This window comes from Magnolia sinica, chromosome 16, assembly GCF_029962835.1.
Source record: "Magnolia sinica isolate HGM2019 chromosome 16, MsV1, whole genome shotgun sequence".
Classification (NCBI taxonomy): domain Eukaryota; kingdom Viridiplantae; phylum Streptophyta; class Magnoliopsida; order Magnoliales; family Magnoliaceae; genus Magnolia; species Magnolia sinica.
The window spans coordinates 33,535,711-33,552,678 of record NC_080588.1 but is presented as its reverse complement, the minus strand read 5'-3'; the positions used below and the strand labels follow the sequence as shown (position 1 = coordinate 33,552,678).

The 16,968-nt window shown below is 39.8% G+C and overlaps 1 non-coding gene across 1 annotated transcript; it reads right to left on the bottom strand.

Annotated features, from left to right (window-relative positions):
• Positions 1 to 1,592: 1,592 nt before the first annotated feature.
• On the bottom strand, positions 1,593 to 1,699 carry LOC131230071 (small nucleolar RNA R71). The gene has a single exon (XR_009163798.1). It is a non-coding gene; the product is annotated as a small nucleolar RNA R71 (small nucleolar RNA).
• Between the last annotated feature and the right edge of the window lie 15,269 nt (positions 1,700 to 16,968).

Sequence of the window (16,968 nt, the reverse complement as noted above, 5' to 3'; positions counted from 1 at the left end):
GCTTTGATTCATGTTTATATTGAACTCTCTTTGGTTCTAGTTTGATTATAAGGAATACTTTTAGAATTTAATGGTTTGTTGTGACTCAAATTACAATAGATTTGCGATAGCTTTAAGTATGTTCTTTTCATGTATTGAGATTGTGAAATTAGGAAATCCTGTTGTTCTCTATTGTCCCTTAAGCATGATTGGATGATGGAATCCTCCCTAACTTTCACAATTCTCCCAGATCGGTTATGCGATTGGTAAATCCTGTTGTTTGCCTTGTCTCCTAAGAATGGTTTTGTGATGGAATCACTTCTAGTTTTCACACCTCTTATCCATTGAGAACTAGGTCAAAGGAAGTTCAGATTTGATTTTACTAAGATATCTTCCAATTAGATAGGATGGGACTCCAATTCCAATCGTATGACTTGAATCAAGCGTAGATCTCCTTGATCTCTACAAGTGGATCCTTTGAAACCTTAGTTTCCCACCTTTGAATTTCTTAAGTTTTTCATTAAATTTCATATAATTACTCTCAAATATTTCAGATTTAAGTTTTCATCTTTTTCTAGTTACTTTCAGAAAACACACGAGATTAGTCCCTGTGGATACGACCTCAGTCTCACCGAGATTATTACTACATCGCGACCCTACACTTGGGGTTATGAACAAGTTTTTGGTGCCTTTGTTAGGGATTAACAGTTGCATTTTTCTGAGAATAGCTAAGTTAACATTAGGGTTTTTCTATTTTATTTTTGAAACTAACTTAGCTTTCTAATTTTAGGTTTAAAAACTTTCTATTTTCTATTTTTAGAAACTAGTTTACTTTCCTAATTTATTTTTAGAAACTTTCTAATTTTAGAATTTCTGTTTTTAAAAACTGACTTGTTTGTTTGGTTTTGCATGATTTTAATTAGGAACTTATAATTGGTAACTTCTTCCAAATTCTCTCTCTCTTTCTATTTCTAGATTTCTATTTCCTTTCTCTCTTTTAGGTTTAGGTTAGACTTTGAAATTGAGGGCTGAGAGTGTTTCATGCCCAAGTGGGTCGTGACAACACTCGATGTTTTTTGAGTGAAGGAGGATTGGTTAAGGGGTTATCTATCCATCATAGGATTATACACCACTTAAGATCCTTAAAGTTAATTAAGGTTATGGCTACAAATTAATTGATTAATGAACCAGAAAGACAACCTCAACCTTGGGTTGAGGAAGTCCAGGATGAGAATGAGGTGCATCAAGCACTCCCACCTCATACTTTGCGAGATTATTTACAACCGGCGGGGGTGAGCACGCCCTCATGCATGGTTTTTTCAGAAAATACGGGACACATGGATATTAAGTCAGGGGTGATCCAACTCCTTCCAAAAATCTATGGACTTGAATCTGAAAGTCCATATTTGCACTTGAAAGGGTTCAATGAGATCATAGCCACTTTATATTTTCCTAATGTGTTTGAGGACATGATCATATTGAAACTTCTTCCCTTTTATTTGAAAGAGAAAGCTAAGATGTGGTTGCATTCACTACGTCCCAGATCTATTAGTACATGGAATGATATAATAAGGGAGTTCATAAAGAAAATTTTTCCACATCATAAAACGAACACCCTTAGAAAGTCAATCATGAACTTCACCCAAAAGGAGGATGAAACATTCTTCCAATGGTAGGAGCGGTTCAAGGATCTTTTCAGTTCCTACCCACAACATGGTTTTGAAACGTGACACATTACACTCTTTTTCTATGATGGATTGACATTTTCCATGCACCAATTGGTTGAGATATTGTGCAATGGGGAATTCATGAATAAAAATGTCGATGATGTGTGGGACTACTTGGATAGACTTACTAAAAATGCACAATCATGGGACACTTACCCAAAATCAAGCACCACTTCTAGGCCCACTCAATCAAAGGAGAGGGATGGATTATACCTTCTAAAAGAGGATGATGATATCAATGCTAAAGTGTCTAATCTCATAAGAAAATTCGAGGCCATGGAACTAAAGAAGGATAAGGTTAAGGAAACTATTTTCGATATTTGTGCTTGCAACGTTCACACAATTGAAAATTGTCCAACAATACCTGCCTTTCAAGAGGTGTTGAATGAATAATCCAATGCCATGAACAATTACCAAAGACCTTTCAATGGACCTACCTCCAATACATACAATCCTAGTTGGAGAAATCATCCATACTTTAGTTGGAAGAATGGACAAACTGCTACTCCTCGAGGTTTCTTCAATCAAATTCCAAATCAAGGAAGACCTCAAGAAGATCCGGTTTGAAAACATATTCAAAACTAAAAGCTTATCACTCAGGGTATATTACAAACCCTTTAAGACATTTCAAAGGCCATACAAGGGCGTGAGACAAAAAATTCAATTAGGAAAAAATGGATTCTTCCAGCCCAACCTTTCCCCAATCCTAAACCGCAATACGAAATAAGTGATACAAGCTCTTTAAATCAAATGGAGCAAGCTAAGACTATCACCACTCTTAGGAGTGGGAAGATAATTGACAATTCTATTCCGGTAAGGGCTAAAAAGCCTAAGGACCCAGAAGAGGACAACGATGATAGACCTAGTACTGCTTTACAAGAATTGAAGCCAGAACTTCAAGGTAAGCCGATTGCCCCATTCGAATCATGTGCCTCATCTTCTTCCTCGTCCTGCTCTGTTTCTTCCTCAATCTCCGCACCACCTTCAACATAACTCTCTTCACCACCGCTCTCAGACTCAGCCTCACTCTCTGAGGCATGCCGACCAGAACCGATCTCCATCTGCTTAAGAGTCTTCAGATCAATATGACGAACAGGAACCGGCTTCTCAACCCCAAGCCTATAGCCAAACTCATGTGCAAGCTTGCAAATGAGGCGGCCAAATGGAAGCGACTCGGTCCTCCTACTCGAACGAGCGATGAGAATAATCTGGCGCAGGACGTACGTTGGCACACACAACTTCGCTTCCTGCCCCACCTGATATAGGAAATCCACCATCAGGCGCGTACACTCGCTGCGGTTGCTCCACCTTGGGTATACATTGAACGTAAATATGTGGTGAAGCAAACAGAAGTCGTCCGTCATGTAGGTAGCCAGAAGACTCCTATTCGGCTGCCATTCGACCAGACGACCACACAAGGATCAGGTGCGACGATCCCTCTCGCGCACACTGTTCACATTCTTCTCGCTGGAATGCACTTCACCAAGTGGCACATTCAGGAGTCAGGATATTAAGGCAACATTGACAATACCCACTCGACCGCTACCACAAGGAATCTTGAACTGCAGAGGCTCTAGCGAAGGATCAAGAATATTGGCATAAAAGGTACGAATAGTGCTAGCAATCGCGCGATACTCGCCTTCGAACAAGGGACCCCAACCAGCCCCTTCTAGGCGCTCCAACAAGAAAAACTCACCAAAGAGCCGCGGATCAACATGAGCCTCAAAAAGGACTCTACGGCCTTCATAGACTCCATGCGATAGCTCCGCCAATAAAGTTCTACCAATGGGAGCTCGAGGATCGAGGTCCCGCTTGGTCTAGAATTCACGAGTGGCGGACGTGCTCGTGGCGGCACCTCTCGGCCTCCATGCACAAGTTGGGCGGCTAGGCCCGGCTTCATCCACGGGCGCTCTCTTCTTCCCCATCAAGGAAAGAAGGGAAGAAATAGAAAAGATGGCCGTCACAATCTCAAAGAGGGCCATGAGAAATGAGAGAAAGAGAGAAATAGGAAGATGGTGAAGCTTCCACACACTTGAGAGCCAAAAAGGGAAAGTATGAGCTCAAATGAGAAGGAAAAGGAGGGAAATCAGCAATAGAAGTGAGGGTTTTGAGGTGGGGTGATGGGTTTGAACGAAAAATGGAAGAAGAAGAAGATTTGAGAGAGATTTGGAGAAGATTGGAGAAGGTTTTCAAGAAAGGGAGAGCTTGGGAGGAATGTTTGTTAAGGAAGTAGGTTAAAGGAAGGGTTTTAAGCTGAAAACCGTGGAGGGGTGGGCCACACTAGGCCCAGAAGTGATCGGCCCGGCGGGCCAGGCCCGCCTGGCCCGCTGATCGGCGAGCCCTCACCGAACCGGCGATGGCATCACCGGTCTCTGGACTGACCGGTGATGCCTTGCCATTTGGGCGAGGTCCTCCTGGTCCCCCATGCTTGAAAAAGTGTGTTTCCCCCCTGGGCCCCACAGGAAATGCCCCGATCGGCCCCTTGCATGATTTGACGCCTATCGGGCCATTCTGGCAGAAATCTTATTAAAATAAAGATTTCTTGAAGGTTTAAGGGTTAAAACAAGATGATAAACCATCTACACTCATTAATAGATGATCTAGAAAAGGTTTCGGGTCGCTGTGTGTGATTAGGAGAGAGCACAGACTCGATCTCGGCGAACATTTTCAGGAAACTTTTGCCGATAGAAGCTACGGGGAGCAAACACACAATCTACAATAGACGCGCACCCAAATATACTAAAGTGGCGACAACGTGTGGTGTGTGACCATAACCCAGGTTTGGTTTAATCCAGATCATGCTCTGATACCAACTTGTAACGCCCTGAAATTCGGGGGTCGAGCATAACTCAGCTCCCGAGTTCCAAAACATCACTTATGCAACATATTTAATGATGGATGTATGTTGACTGTATTAGTGCATAAAACATGGAATAGATTAAGCCAAAACACAGATATAATTCAGGGATAAGTGAATAAAGCAAGTGAAAGACTTATAGAAATATGTGTACAAGTGTAAATCCCTGAAGTACATATACAAACCAGGTCGTATGAAAGTGTTACTTAACAAAATTACAAGTATCAAGTTACATCATTTAAATTCCTAAAAATAATCCCAGAGTCCCGCGCATCAGAACAAGACTCGCTAGAACCCGTCTGAAAACTGCATATAAGAGAAAGCAGCCTCATCATCATCCATCTCCCGCTCTGCCTCAGAAGTCGCATCAACATCTGCAACATCAGAACCTAAGACAGAGTCTGGTGGGTGTTTAACACCGCCCCAGAACGTGGGAGTGAGTGATCAACTCAGTGGAACAATAAGGCACTGGTTAACATGTTATCAGTTCAATCAAACAGTAATGATAAAGCAGAACAATTAAATAAATCCTAAGTACTCTTGTTAATGCAAGGATGTATGCAAAATGATGCGTGCCCTCACGCGTACACCCTCAGCGTCTTCATCTTACGTTACGCATGACACCACCTCAAAGTGCACCACATCTACAAAGCACATGCACATGCGGTGCATGGATATGATTACCAAGTTGTTATTAGTCCATTTCATATAGCAGAATTGGGAAGCTAAGATACCTTCCTCATGTCACCATCCAAACAGTGATCAATTCTAGGGTCGTCAATCCTAGTCATCTCATACGATCATATATTTGAGGTCGTAGCAAAGGGCTCGTCACCAATCAATGCACGCCTTTCATACCTTTATTACCACAGTTCGGCTCGTCACCTCATTGCGGTATCCAGGTATGCTCGAGGTCACTACAAAGGGCTCGTCACCAATCAATGTAGGCCGACAGCACGAATATAGTGTCCCATACCACCATAATCGACTCACGAGTTTAGTTGCTCACTGGTCACTACGGGGAGGCTCGTCACCCCAGCGTAGGCTGACAGCTCGACCACGGTGTCCCATACCACCATGTCCGGCTCATGAGTCTTAGCGGATCAAGGTACCATGGTTAATAGGATTTCACTAGTAAGTTTGGTACCCTAGATTCAAGCAGTAGCGTCCATACATGGTGAACATACATCGGACAATCAGGTTACTTGACGAACTCGACTAACACAAGCGCATGTTGGGTTGAACGACATAGAGTGCGCAAACACTCCGCGTGGCCAAACCACTGCCGACAACTCTAATACGACTCGGGTTCGTCTAATACGTCCTACGTGGCGAAAGCAACCTCAGCCACGATCATAAAGTAGATTACCGATTTCCTGGACTAATACATAGTCCCAAACATATTACACTACAATAGATATTCGTATAGAATGTAAAACAGTAATAGAACAACAACTTAAATCAAGTGGTACTCAAGCATTTGAAGAATATCAACTTAACATAAAAGTAAGCATAAGTAATGCTTGAATTTAAATAACATGGAATGTAACTTGCATAAAGGAAATCATACACATCAATAAGAGTGTTGAGAATCACTTCTCAACGCCCGCAATTAGTGTAATAAGTTACACTTTAGATCATTCAGGCATTTCTACAAACACTTAGAATACATGATACAACATACATGACGTATGTTGAAAAACAAGCATTTGGACAATTCCTTTTACCAAGGAGTTGTCATACATACATCTAACATACATACACAACAAATAATCATGGCAAACACAAGTGCATATTTTATACGTATACGGTACTTTATACATACACATAGGATACCCAAATCTCAATATAACACATGCATATCAGGAACACAACATTTGGCATGTGAAATCTCATCCATAACAAGAATAAATCATTAACTGGCATTAAAAGCCTTGAAAACCATAACCTATACACTTAAAGTCCGCACCTTAACCAAGGAAAGAAACACCGAACTGATTTAGACGAGTTGTCTTCGTCAACGGCGATGGAATACCCTAAAACAAGGATAGAAATGAGACACAACAACACCAAGACTAATCGAAGCTCTAACACAGATTAGGGTTGGGTTAACTTACCCCAAGATGAACTCAGAATCGTCAGAATAACGATTCAAAGTGAAGGTTCAAAGATGCAGAAGAATAGGAAAGAATCCAAGATGATTCACCAACTTCTCTCTCACTATCTCTCTCTTTTCCACTCTCTTTCCAAGCTAGGGTTAGAGAAAATTCGTATGGAAAAGAGAGCTAGGGTTTAAGGACTATAAATAGGACTCATATTGATGAAAATAACCCCAGGGACAAGGTATACTTAGGTTATAACCAAAGTATGCCTCTCTCGATCCAATGAAGCACTTCTGGTGGGCCAAATACCACGAAAGGTCGGACTTAAGCTCCTCAACCATGGATCTAGGTCAAGCTGAGTTTTCGTACCGACCGGCTCTTCAAATCAGCCGTGGCGGACCACACTCAATTCAACAGTCACGGAATCTCGATCAGGTCCACAAGCACAAGGATATGCCTGGGCCACCTTCCCTGATCAGAGGGTGAAATTGGGTCAGAATCCAACAGTCAGATTGCTTAAAATCATCGCGCAAGAGACACGACTCAGATTTCATAAAAGCTTATTAAATTTCCAACCGTTCTCACACTCTTCACTCCGAACTCAATCAAATCGACCCAGAACATCACATAGACTTGATTTTCGAGGTGATGGTCAAGCCCAACATGGTGACCGCAACAGCCTAAGATCATCGCTATCGGACTTTCAACGCGCGGTCCAGGTCCGATCTAGATCTTCCAAAAATTCTCCAGAACAACTGGATTTAGCGATGGATCCCAGATTTCAGAGTAACATAGCGCTAACTAATCTACAAGTTTTGAGCCATGCAGATACAATTTAAAGTGATTGATGCGAATTTCACAAACAATCGAGTATAACACTAATTACCCCAAAAACAACTACTTAAGTAAAGATAAGCACAAAATTTCCAAGGTCGTTACAATGCAGTTAAACAAATACCTTCATATGCCAAATTTCTGAAAGACTTATGTACGAATAAAAAGATGACAAAATATTCAAAAGAAAATCTTCTTAACTGAAAAAGTGAGTGTCATCCTAAAGCAAGATGTGCCACAAAAATATAAAAAATCCTGGTAGCCCAACCGTCACTTATGTAATTGGGAACTACCGAATTGAACATGCACTTCTTGACTTAGGAGCGAGTGTAAATCTAATTCATTACTCGATTTATGAACAACTAGGTTTGGGTGAATTGAAACCAACCCGAACTACATTACAACTTACCGATCGCTCAGTTCGTGTACCGAGAAGGATAATTGAGGATGTGTTAGTCTAGGTTGACAGATTCTACTACTAGGTAGATTTTATCATCCTGGATACTCAACCCATCATGGACATGAGCACTCAAATTTTTGTCACTCTTGGTCGCCCATTCCTTGCCACTTCAAACGCAATCATTAATTATAAGAATGGAGTCATGAGTATGTCTTCTGGAAATATGATATTGGAGTTGAATATTTTTTTCAACACAGGCACAAAGTTAGAGGATGAAGACGATTTCCACAATATTAACCTAGTTGATTCTTTCGTGGAAGATAGAGCACTTCTGACCTTATCCTTTGATCTTCTAGAGACGTGCTTGGCCCATTCCCATAATTTAGATGATGATATGATTAGGGAGACGAGTTTCGTGCTTGATGATGTGTCAGTACTTAAAGTTAATAAGAGGAGGCCATAATTCGAAGAATTGCCCCAAACCGTTGTAGTGCCTTTACCGTCTAACCTCAAGGCACTGAAGCTTGACTTAAAACCTTTGCCCTCTTATTTGAAATATGTCTATTTAGGTCAAGATGAGACATACCCAGTGGTGATTTCTTCCCACCTTGAGCAAGAATGGGGGAGTATGCTCATATCTACTCTCATTGAGCACAAAGGAGCCCTTAGATGGTCGATTACGAACCTCAAGGGAATTGACCCTTCAATTTGTACTCACCGCATTTATCTAGAGGATAATGCGAAGACCTCATGAGAACCACAACGTAGACTAAATCCAAACATGAAGGAAGTGGTTAAGGTCGAGGTTCTTAAACTATTAGATGTCGGTATCATATATCCTATATCCGATAGCCAATGGGTGAGTCCAACTTAGGTGGTTCCCAAGAAGTCCGGATCACCATCGTAACCAATGCCAATAATGAACTCGTGCCAATGGAGTTACTACTGGTTGGAGAATGTGCATTGACTATAAGAAATTGATTACCGTCATGACGAAGGACCACATACCTTTTCCCTACATTGATCAAATCTTGGAAAGGCTAGCTGGTCACTTGTACTATTATTTCTTTAATGGGTATTCGGGTTACAATCAGATAGAGATAGCCCTTGAAGATCAAGAAAAAACCACGTTCACATATCCTTTTGGCACCTCTGCTTACTGAAGGATGACATTCAAACTGTGTAATGCCCCCACCACTTTTTAGCGATGTATGATGAGTATTTTTTCTGACATGGTGGGAAAATATCTAGAGGTCTTCATGGACAACTTCTCTGTCTTTGGTCCATCTTTCAGTGATTGCTTAAAGAATCTTAAATGTGTGCTGAAAAGATGTGAAGAAAAGAATTTGGTACTCAATTGGGAGAACTGTCATTTCATGGTTCGTAAGGGAATTATCCTTGGACATATCATCTCGTCCAAGGGAATTAAAGTAGATAAGGCTAAAATTGATCTTATCTCTAACCTATTTCCACCCAAGAACATACAAGATGTGCAATCCTTCCTAGGACACGCCGATTTTTATAGGAGATTCATGAAGGACTTTACTAATCTCTCTTGTCTTTTATGTAATCTACTTCAAAAGGATGTACCATACGAGTGGACTGACCAATGCCAGGAAGCTTTTACTAAGCTTAAGGGCATGTTAACCACTGCACTTATCATGTAGCCACCTGATTGGAGCCTTCCTTTTGAACTTATGTGTGACGCGTCTGACTATGCTCTTGGGAAGGTCCTCGGCCAGAGAAAAGACAAGATGCCTTATGTTATACACTACGCAAGTAAAAATCTAAATCCTGCCCAAGTGAACTACTTTACTTTGGAAAATGAACTCTTAGCCATAGTGTTTGTGTTGGACAAATTTAGGTTCTACTTGATCGTATCCAAGATTATCATTTACACAGATCATGCGGCACTCAAGTATCTTCTTTTTAGGAATAATGCTAAGCCCCGCCTAATAAGATGGATCCTCCTACTCCATGATTTGATTTGGAAATAAAAGATAAAAAGGGAGTAGAGAACGTAGTGGTTGACCATCTTTCCTACCTTGATCTCTCTGATTCCCTTGAGATGATACATATAAATGACATGTTCCCTGATGAACAATTACTCAAAGTCTCTCATTCACCTTGGTTTCCTGATATTGCTAATTATCTTGCCATATGTTTCATGCCGACACATTGGACTTTACAAGATAAGAAAAAATTCTTCGCCGAGATTCATTAGTTTTTCTAGTATGATCCATATTTGTTTAAATATTACCCATACCAAATCTTAAGGAGATGTGTGCCAGACAATGAACATCAAAGTGTCATCTCCTTCTTTCACTCATAGGCCTATGGTGGTCACTTTTCTGCTAAAAAGACCACAGCCAAGATTCTGCAGTGTGGTGTTTACTGGCCCACTATGTTCAGGGACACTCGTGAGTTTTACAAAGCTTATGAGCATTGTCAAAAATTAGGAGCATTGTTCCATCGAAATATAATGCCTCTGAACCCCATTCCGATCATTGAAGCATTTGATTGGTGAGGCATTGATTTCATAGGACCATTCCTCCAATCTTTTGAAATTTTATACATTTTGCTAGCAGTAAACTATGTCACTAAATGGGTCAAAGCAAATCCATGCCAGAATAATGACCATTAAACGGTCATTAAGTTTTTAAAGAGAACATCCTTTCCCGGTTTGGAACACCTCGAGCCATCATTAGTGATTGGGGCTCACATTTTTGTAATAAGCCATTCATGAACTTAATAAAGAAATATGGCATCTCTCATAAGGTGAGTACTCCATATCACCCACAAACAAGTGAGAAAGCTGAGATTTGTAATAGAAAAATTAAACACATCTTGGAAAAGATGGTTAACCCTGACGTAACGATTGGTCAATCCGATTGACCGATGCTTTATGGGCTTACCGTACTGCATTTAAAACCCCTATTGGAATGTCTCCCTTTAAACTTATCTATGGGAAGGCTTGCTACTTGCTTGTAGAGTTGGAACATAGAGCCTACTGAGCGATTAAAAATTTAAACTTTAATCTGGACAACGCTGGCTCGCTACACAAACTTCAATTGAATGAACTTGAAGAAATCTGGAATGATGCATACGAGAACTCAGAATGAAAGTATTTCATGACCAACACATTCTTCGGAAATCATTCACACCAGGTCAGAAAGTCCTCTTGTATAATTCTTGGTTACATCTCTTCCCGGGCAAACTTCGATCTCGTTGGACCGGCCCTTTCAATATTACCAATGTTTATCCTCATGGGGCTGTCGAGATTCAGAATCCAAACAATGGCAATGTGTTTAACGTAAATGGACATCAATTAAAGCCATTTGTTGAGAAATTTGATTCAGAGGACATGTCCATACCTCTGAATGATCTTGTTTATCAGGATTGATCTCCTAGTCTGATGAAGATGTAGTTAGGTTTATTGCTTTCTAACGTTCTGGGATAGTTTGCTTTCTGCTGTTCTAGGATAGTTTGCTTTCTGCCATTCTAGGATAGTTTACTTCCGTTGTTTTAGGATAATTTATTTTTGGTTGATTAACTCTTGTGCTAACCTCCTTCATGCTGAGATCCTTTGAAAAATGCCTCAAAATGCCTTCATCAGGTACTATCTTTCAATCCCTTCTCTTTCAATTACATTGTTCTTTTCCAAATCATGCTTATTTCTTTTAAATTGAGGACAATATAGTTTTGAGGTTAGGGATGGGAGATTAGGTAAACTAATTAGTGTTTTCTCAGTTTTAAGCAAAAATTGAAAAAAAAAAAAAAATTTTAATGTTTATCTGTTTGGAAAGTGATAAGTTGTGTATTTGAGACTGTTTTGAGTATGAAGATAAGATGGAAATCAAATTTTGAATTGTTGGAGTTGGAGAAACTAAGTAGCCTGTCACTTATGGTTCTTACATTCAATGGATTAAGGAGAAGTTTGAATATTATGTTATTTCTATGAATAGTACTATAATTTTTTATTGTTAGTATGATGATCATTGAAAGATATTGAGAACTAAATTGAGTCTGAAGAATTTTATCCATGTTAAAAGAAGAAAAAGAACCAGTTAAAAAATAGGAGATTGATACAGTGTTCATAATGAATGAAGAATGACAACATCTTTGAGGGGAATGAAAAATGTCTTCAAAAAGGATGTAATGTCTAAAGAAGAGGAATAAATACAAATGACCATCGATATAAAATCAACAACTGGAAAAGGAAGGAAAAGGGGATAAGTTCGAAATCAGTACTTGAGTTTTCAACCAATCTTGAAGTGATGAGCATTGCTAACATTATGAAAAGATAGTATTTTCACTGAACACTTTGAAAAACTCGATATGCGAACTACGCTCTGACCTAATGGATAAAGGACTTATTTGATTGATTGCTTATGTGATTCAACTTTAGGTTTTCAAAACCTCAATTTCTCATCTTGAGTCTACTCATTCATACTTGACTACATAAAAAATTATTTTCTGAAAAAGGTTTGAACATTGCACACTAAAGTTCATTTTTTTGCATACTTTGCTCTGGACTAGCAAAATACTGGTTGGGGATTTTGTTAAGGGTCAAATTTGCATATTAGACCTCATTTATTACTTGGTTTTATGAACATGATAATGCTTAATGTTCTATTTTAATCAAGTTTATGTTGTAAGGTGAATTTAAGAGCTTGGATTGAAAAGGATGCCACAAGCATGGATTCAATGCTCAAGAATCACTAAAGCCAAGAATGGATCTGATGAAACCAAGAATGAAGAATGCACATACTGAAGATCTAAGAAAATTAAGTTAAGAATGAAGAAAATCAGAGTTTTGAAGTGAAATTCGGCCATCTTCGACTTGTCTTGGCTCCGACTCGACCAGTCCTGCGTACGCTCGACCAATCTTGGCCTCGGTTCGACCAGTCCTGGCTCTGCTCGACCGGTTGAAGGTATCTCGACTCGAACTCTAGCATGTAAACCTTTTAAATCCTCGTGTTGCTCGACCAGTCGAAGGAGGTCCTGACCGGTCAAGGACGTCCCACGACCAGTCGAGAGTTATGCAATTTTTGCGCGGACTGCGTAAGTTTGAGACAGTTTCTGAAAATTTCCACTAAGTGTGAAAGTTTAAGACCTAAAACTATAAATAGAGGTCCCTAGGGCTCTCCTAGGCACCATTTAGGGTTTAAGGAGTGGAGAAAAAGCATGGAGAAGCCGTCACCAAGAGTTTTTCTTCCCTTTCCTTAGTAGTTTTTTATGCTTTTCTTAAGAGATTCTAGTTCAATCATGTCTATGGTTGGCTAAACCTCTTAGCTAGGGCTAAGAGGTGAAGCTTGTAGTGTGATGGGATGTTTCTATTGCTTTTATTTATGTTTATATTGAACTCTCTTTGATTCTAGTTTGATTATAAGGAATACTTTTAGTTTTTAATGGTTTGTTGTGACTCAAATTACAATAGATCTACGATAGCTTTGAGTATGTTCTTTTCATGTATTGAGATTGTGAAATTAGGAAATCCTGTTGTTCTCCATCATCCCTTGGGCATGGTTGGATGATGGAATCCTCCCTAACTTTCACAATTCTCCCAGATTGGTTATGGGATTGGTAAATCCTGTTGTTTTCCTTGTCTCCTACGTATGCTTTTGTGATGAAATCACTTTCAGTTCCCGCACCTCTCATCCATTGAGAACTAGGTCAAAGGAAGTTCAGATTTGATTTTATTGAGATATCTTCAAATTGGATGGGATGGGACTCCAATTCCAATCGTATGACTTGAATCAAGTGTAGATCTCCTTGATCTCTACAAGTGGATCCTTGGAAACCCTAGTTTACCACCTTTGAATTTCTTAAGTTTTTTATTAAATTTCTTACAATTGCTCTCAAATATTTCAGATTTAGGTTTTCATCCTTTTCTAGTTACTTTCAGAAAACACACGAGATTAGTGCTTGTGGATTCGACCTCGGCCTCACCGAGATTATTACTACATTGTGACCCTACACTTGGGGTTGTGAACACCAAGGATGTCTAACCTCTTGGAAAAATATTTAGGATATGCCCGAGGAGGTCCTAAAATCCCAGAAAAGCCTCATGTAAAGGAAGAGTGGCCCATATTGGTACAAATGCACATAGTCAGAAGTTTAACCAGAGTGATAGGACTTTTGGTAAATAGAGCAGAATGTGGCTTACATTGAGCACTCGATAAAGCTCATATGTCATGCACCATGGTACCCATGTACATTCTTTAGATTTAACAAGATAGCTCTTTAAACCATAGACATAAACAAAGTTTGAAGTCTTTAGCAAGGTATCCAACATCCGAACATGTGCTTACATGAATCTTGATAATTCCTCTAGGTCCAGATGAGGGCCCATAAATGTGACATATAGATATGATTAAATTATTAATGAGTTCATTCTACATTTCTCATAAAAGATAACATCCCACACATAATCTTAATTTGTAAAATGGAATGAAATGAAATATCATGACTCTTATCATTACTAGTAGAACTATGCCCGTAATCATGAAATTACTAAAATAGCATAGAGAATGCATGGCTAAATCCTAATCACATGGTTAGTAAATACAGGATTTGAGTAATAGGAAATAAAGTATTAACTCATGTTCATTACTACAAAATAGGAAATAGAGGAATAAATCACTATTCACATCATTCTAAAAATTCCTACACATTAGATTCAAACGTAAGTGGTTCTAGCATATATAAGGAGAAATGGGGCAATTGTACCATTTACAAGATGGGTGGAAACAAGGTTTCTTACCTCTTATTATATCTAGTAGAAATGTGCATGTAATCAAGAAGTTCCAAATGTGGCATAAGGAGTATAATACAAACTCCCATACAATGAATTAGGGCAACAAGGTTTAAACATTCATTCATGATTATCAATATCAATTTAAACATTCATTCATGATTATCAATATCAATTAAAGGTTAAAAGGAGTGAAATCAACATTTACACAACTGTAATGTCTCTACACTTTAGGCTTAAAACTAACTTGGAATTCAATGAAATGAAGGAAGCAATGTGGGATATTCCTCACCTTGAATGAGTATTCTTCTTGCTGATTTGGAATGTTCTTATGGGGTGAATGCAAGGATCCTAAAAATCTAAGTGTAAGTCTAGACTTCTAATCCTAACACACATATAGCCTAATATTAATATAAATCTTAATTTCTACTCACTTGTTGGGACTAGTTGAAGGAAGGCGTGTCCTTCAAGGTAGATGATTTCAGGTAGTTCTTGAATAGAAGGTTACAAATAACAGTGAGTTGCCACCAAGTTGACTCAGTTGGGAAACTGGATGAGTCGACTCATGATTGAGTTGGGAGAAATTTTAATTAAAGCTAGTGGGATTTTCAGCTTCATACCTGGGTGGAAGTTACCTTCTATTAATAGTAAGATAGAAACCCGAGTCCATCCTCCTCTAACAGTTGACTGAGTTTGCAATCTGGTTTTGTAAACAATCACCAAGTCAACTCGTTAACAAGTTGTTTCAAGTGGAGTTTACAAGGATGGGTTAGTTGTTATACCTGTTTAGGGACAGGTCCTATCTGATGGTGTAGAGAGGTTAGAGTGAATCTCACGACGTGCCTGACTAAATCAGAACGCGAATCTCAGGAACACGACCAGGTTCGTAAACTCCACTCGACCAAAATTTTTAAAAACTCAGATTGGGTTGATTGGATCGGGGTGATTTTGAGTCGACCTGACTTGGTTGTGTGGTAACTCAGGTGGAACGGATTAGTGCAGCTAGAGTTTAGGGCGCTGGTCGATGAGTTGATGTGGAATCGTTGAGTCTACAACGGAGTTGAATCGATCCTCGGATCGGGCTGGCTGCTGGGGTAGACGAAATCCTCTTACTCTATTTCCTTCTCAGCAAGGGAACGAGTCAGATCTACCTCTGACTCGCTCGTTAGAGAGGCTGAGTCGAGTTGCAACAGCAGCTGGAAACTCGTTCCAGCAGTTGGCTTTCTCTCTCTCTCCTTCTTTCTCTTTCTCTCTCTATCGCTTTCCTTTCTGGTAATTTACCTCAAATGTTGCCCTAAACTTCCAGGCTTTAAATAGGCTTCTGCTATTTCGAGAGGCTTCTGTTGCTAATCATGAGATTAGTGGTTAGAGAAGGAAGGATCGAGAATCCTTCCTTAGGGGTCTTTAAGTCTAGTCCAATGATTGCATGGACCTGGGCGATTGTTCCTAGTGATGTTTAGGTGGCATGGGCCATACGATGGACGGATAGGATTAGTGAAAAAACTCACCTTTTGAAATGTGGTTCAAACAGTCCGATTGAGGAAGATAACCCATCGGCCATGGTGGTTTTAAGTTGGTCAGTTGATCTACAATCTGGGATGTTCAGACGGTTCAGATGTTGGCCATGAGGCTTGTGGGTCTCTCTTTATGGAGAAGCAGGGGCCGTTGATTACACATTCCTTTAACACGAGAGATGATTCGCGCCACGACAAAAGTTTCGTCAAAATCTCATTTTGCTATGAGATTTTCGAGCAGCCCTAGACTAGATGCCTTGGATGGCTTAAAGGAAGCTTCCAGTTGACAGGGAAGGGCTGAGCTCTAATGTTGCTAAAAATGGAGTTTTATTCCTTCCGCCTTTTGCCGAATAGGGAGCTATTTCAGGAAACCGTAGGCTTGACTCGGATGCTGGCATGATGCGTGAGAGAGATCTCTAACGTCCTGGCAAATGGATTTGCCAGCTCAACAAAGTGAAATGGATTTCCATTTTTGGAAATTTCCACCCGCCAGATGATCTTGTGCTGGAAACTGTGCTCACACACAAGTATGACAACATGTGATTTTTACTGGGTTTTGGTTGGAACACCTATCTGTACACAATGGACAGTCTAGATTATCCATTCAGCCCTTGATGGGAGCCCATGATCAATGCCAGCGAGGAAACGGTTCTCGTTATAAAACCTTCACCGTCAACAATTCTTGCGCTGAGAGTTGTGTGCTCGGTGTGAATCTTTCACAAGTGAAGCTATCATAGTTCTGCTCAGAATCGTTATCTAAATTAGATGAACGGTTTAGATCATCCACCTTATCTCAGA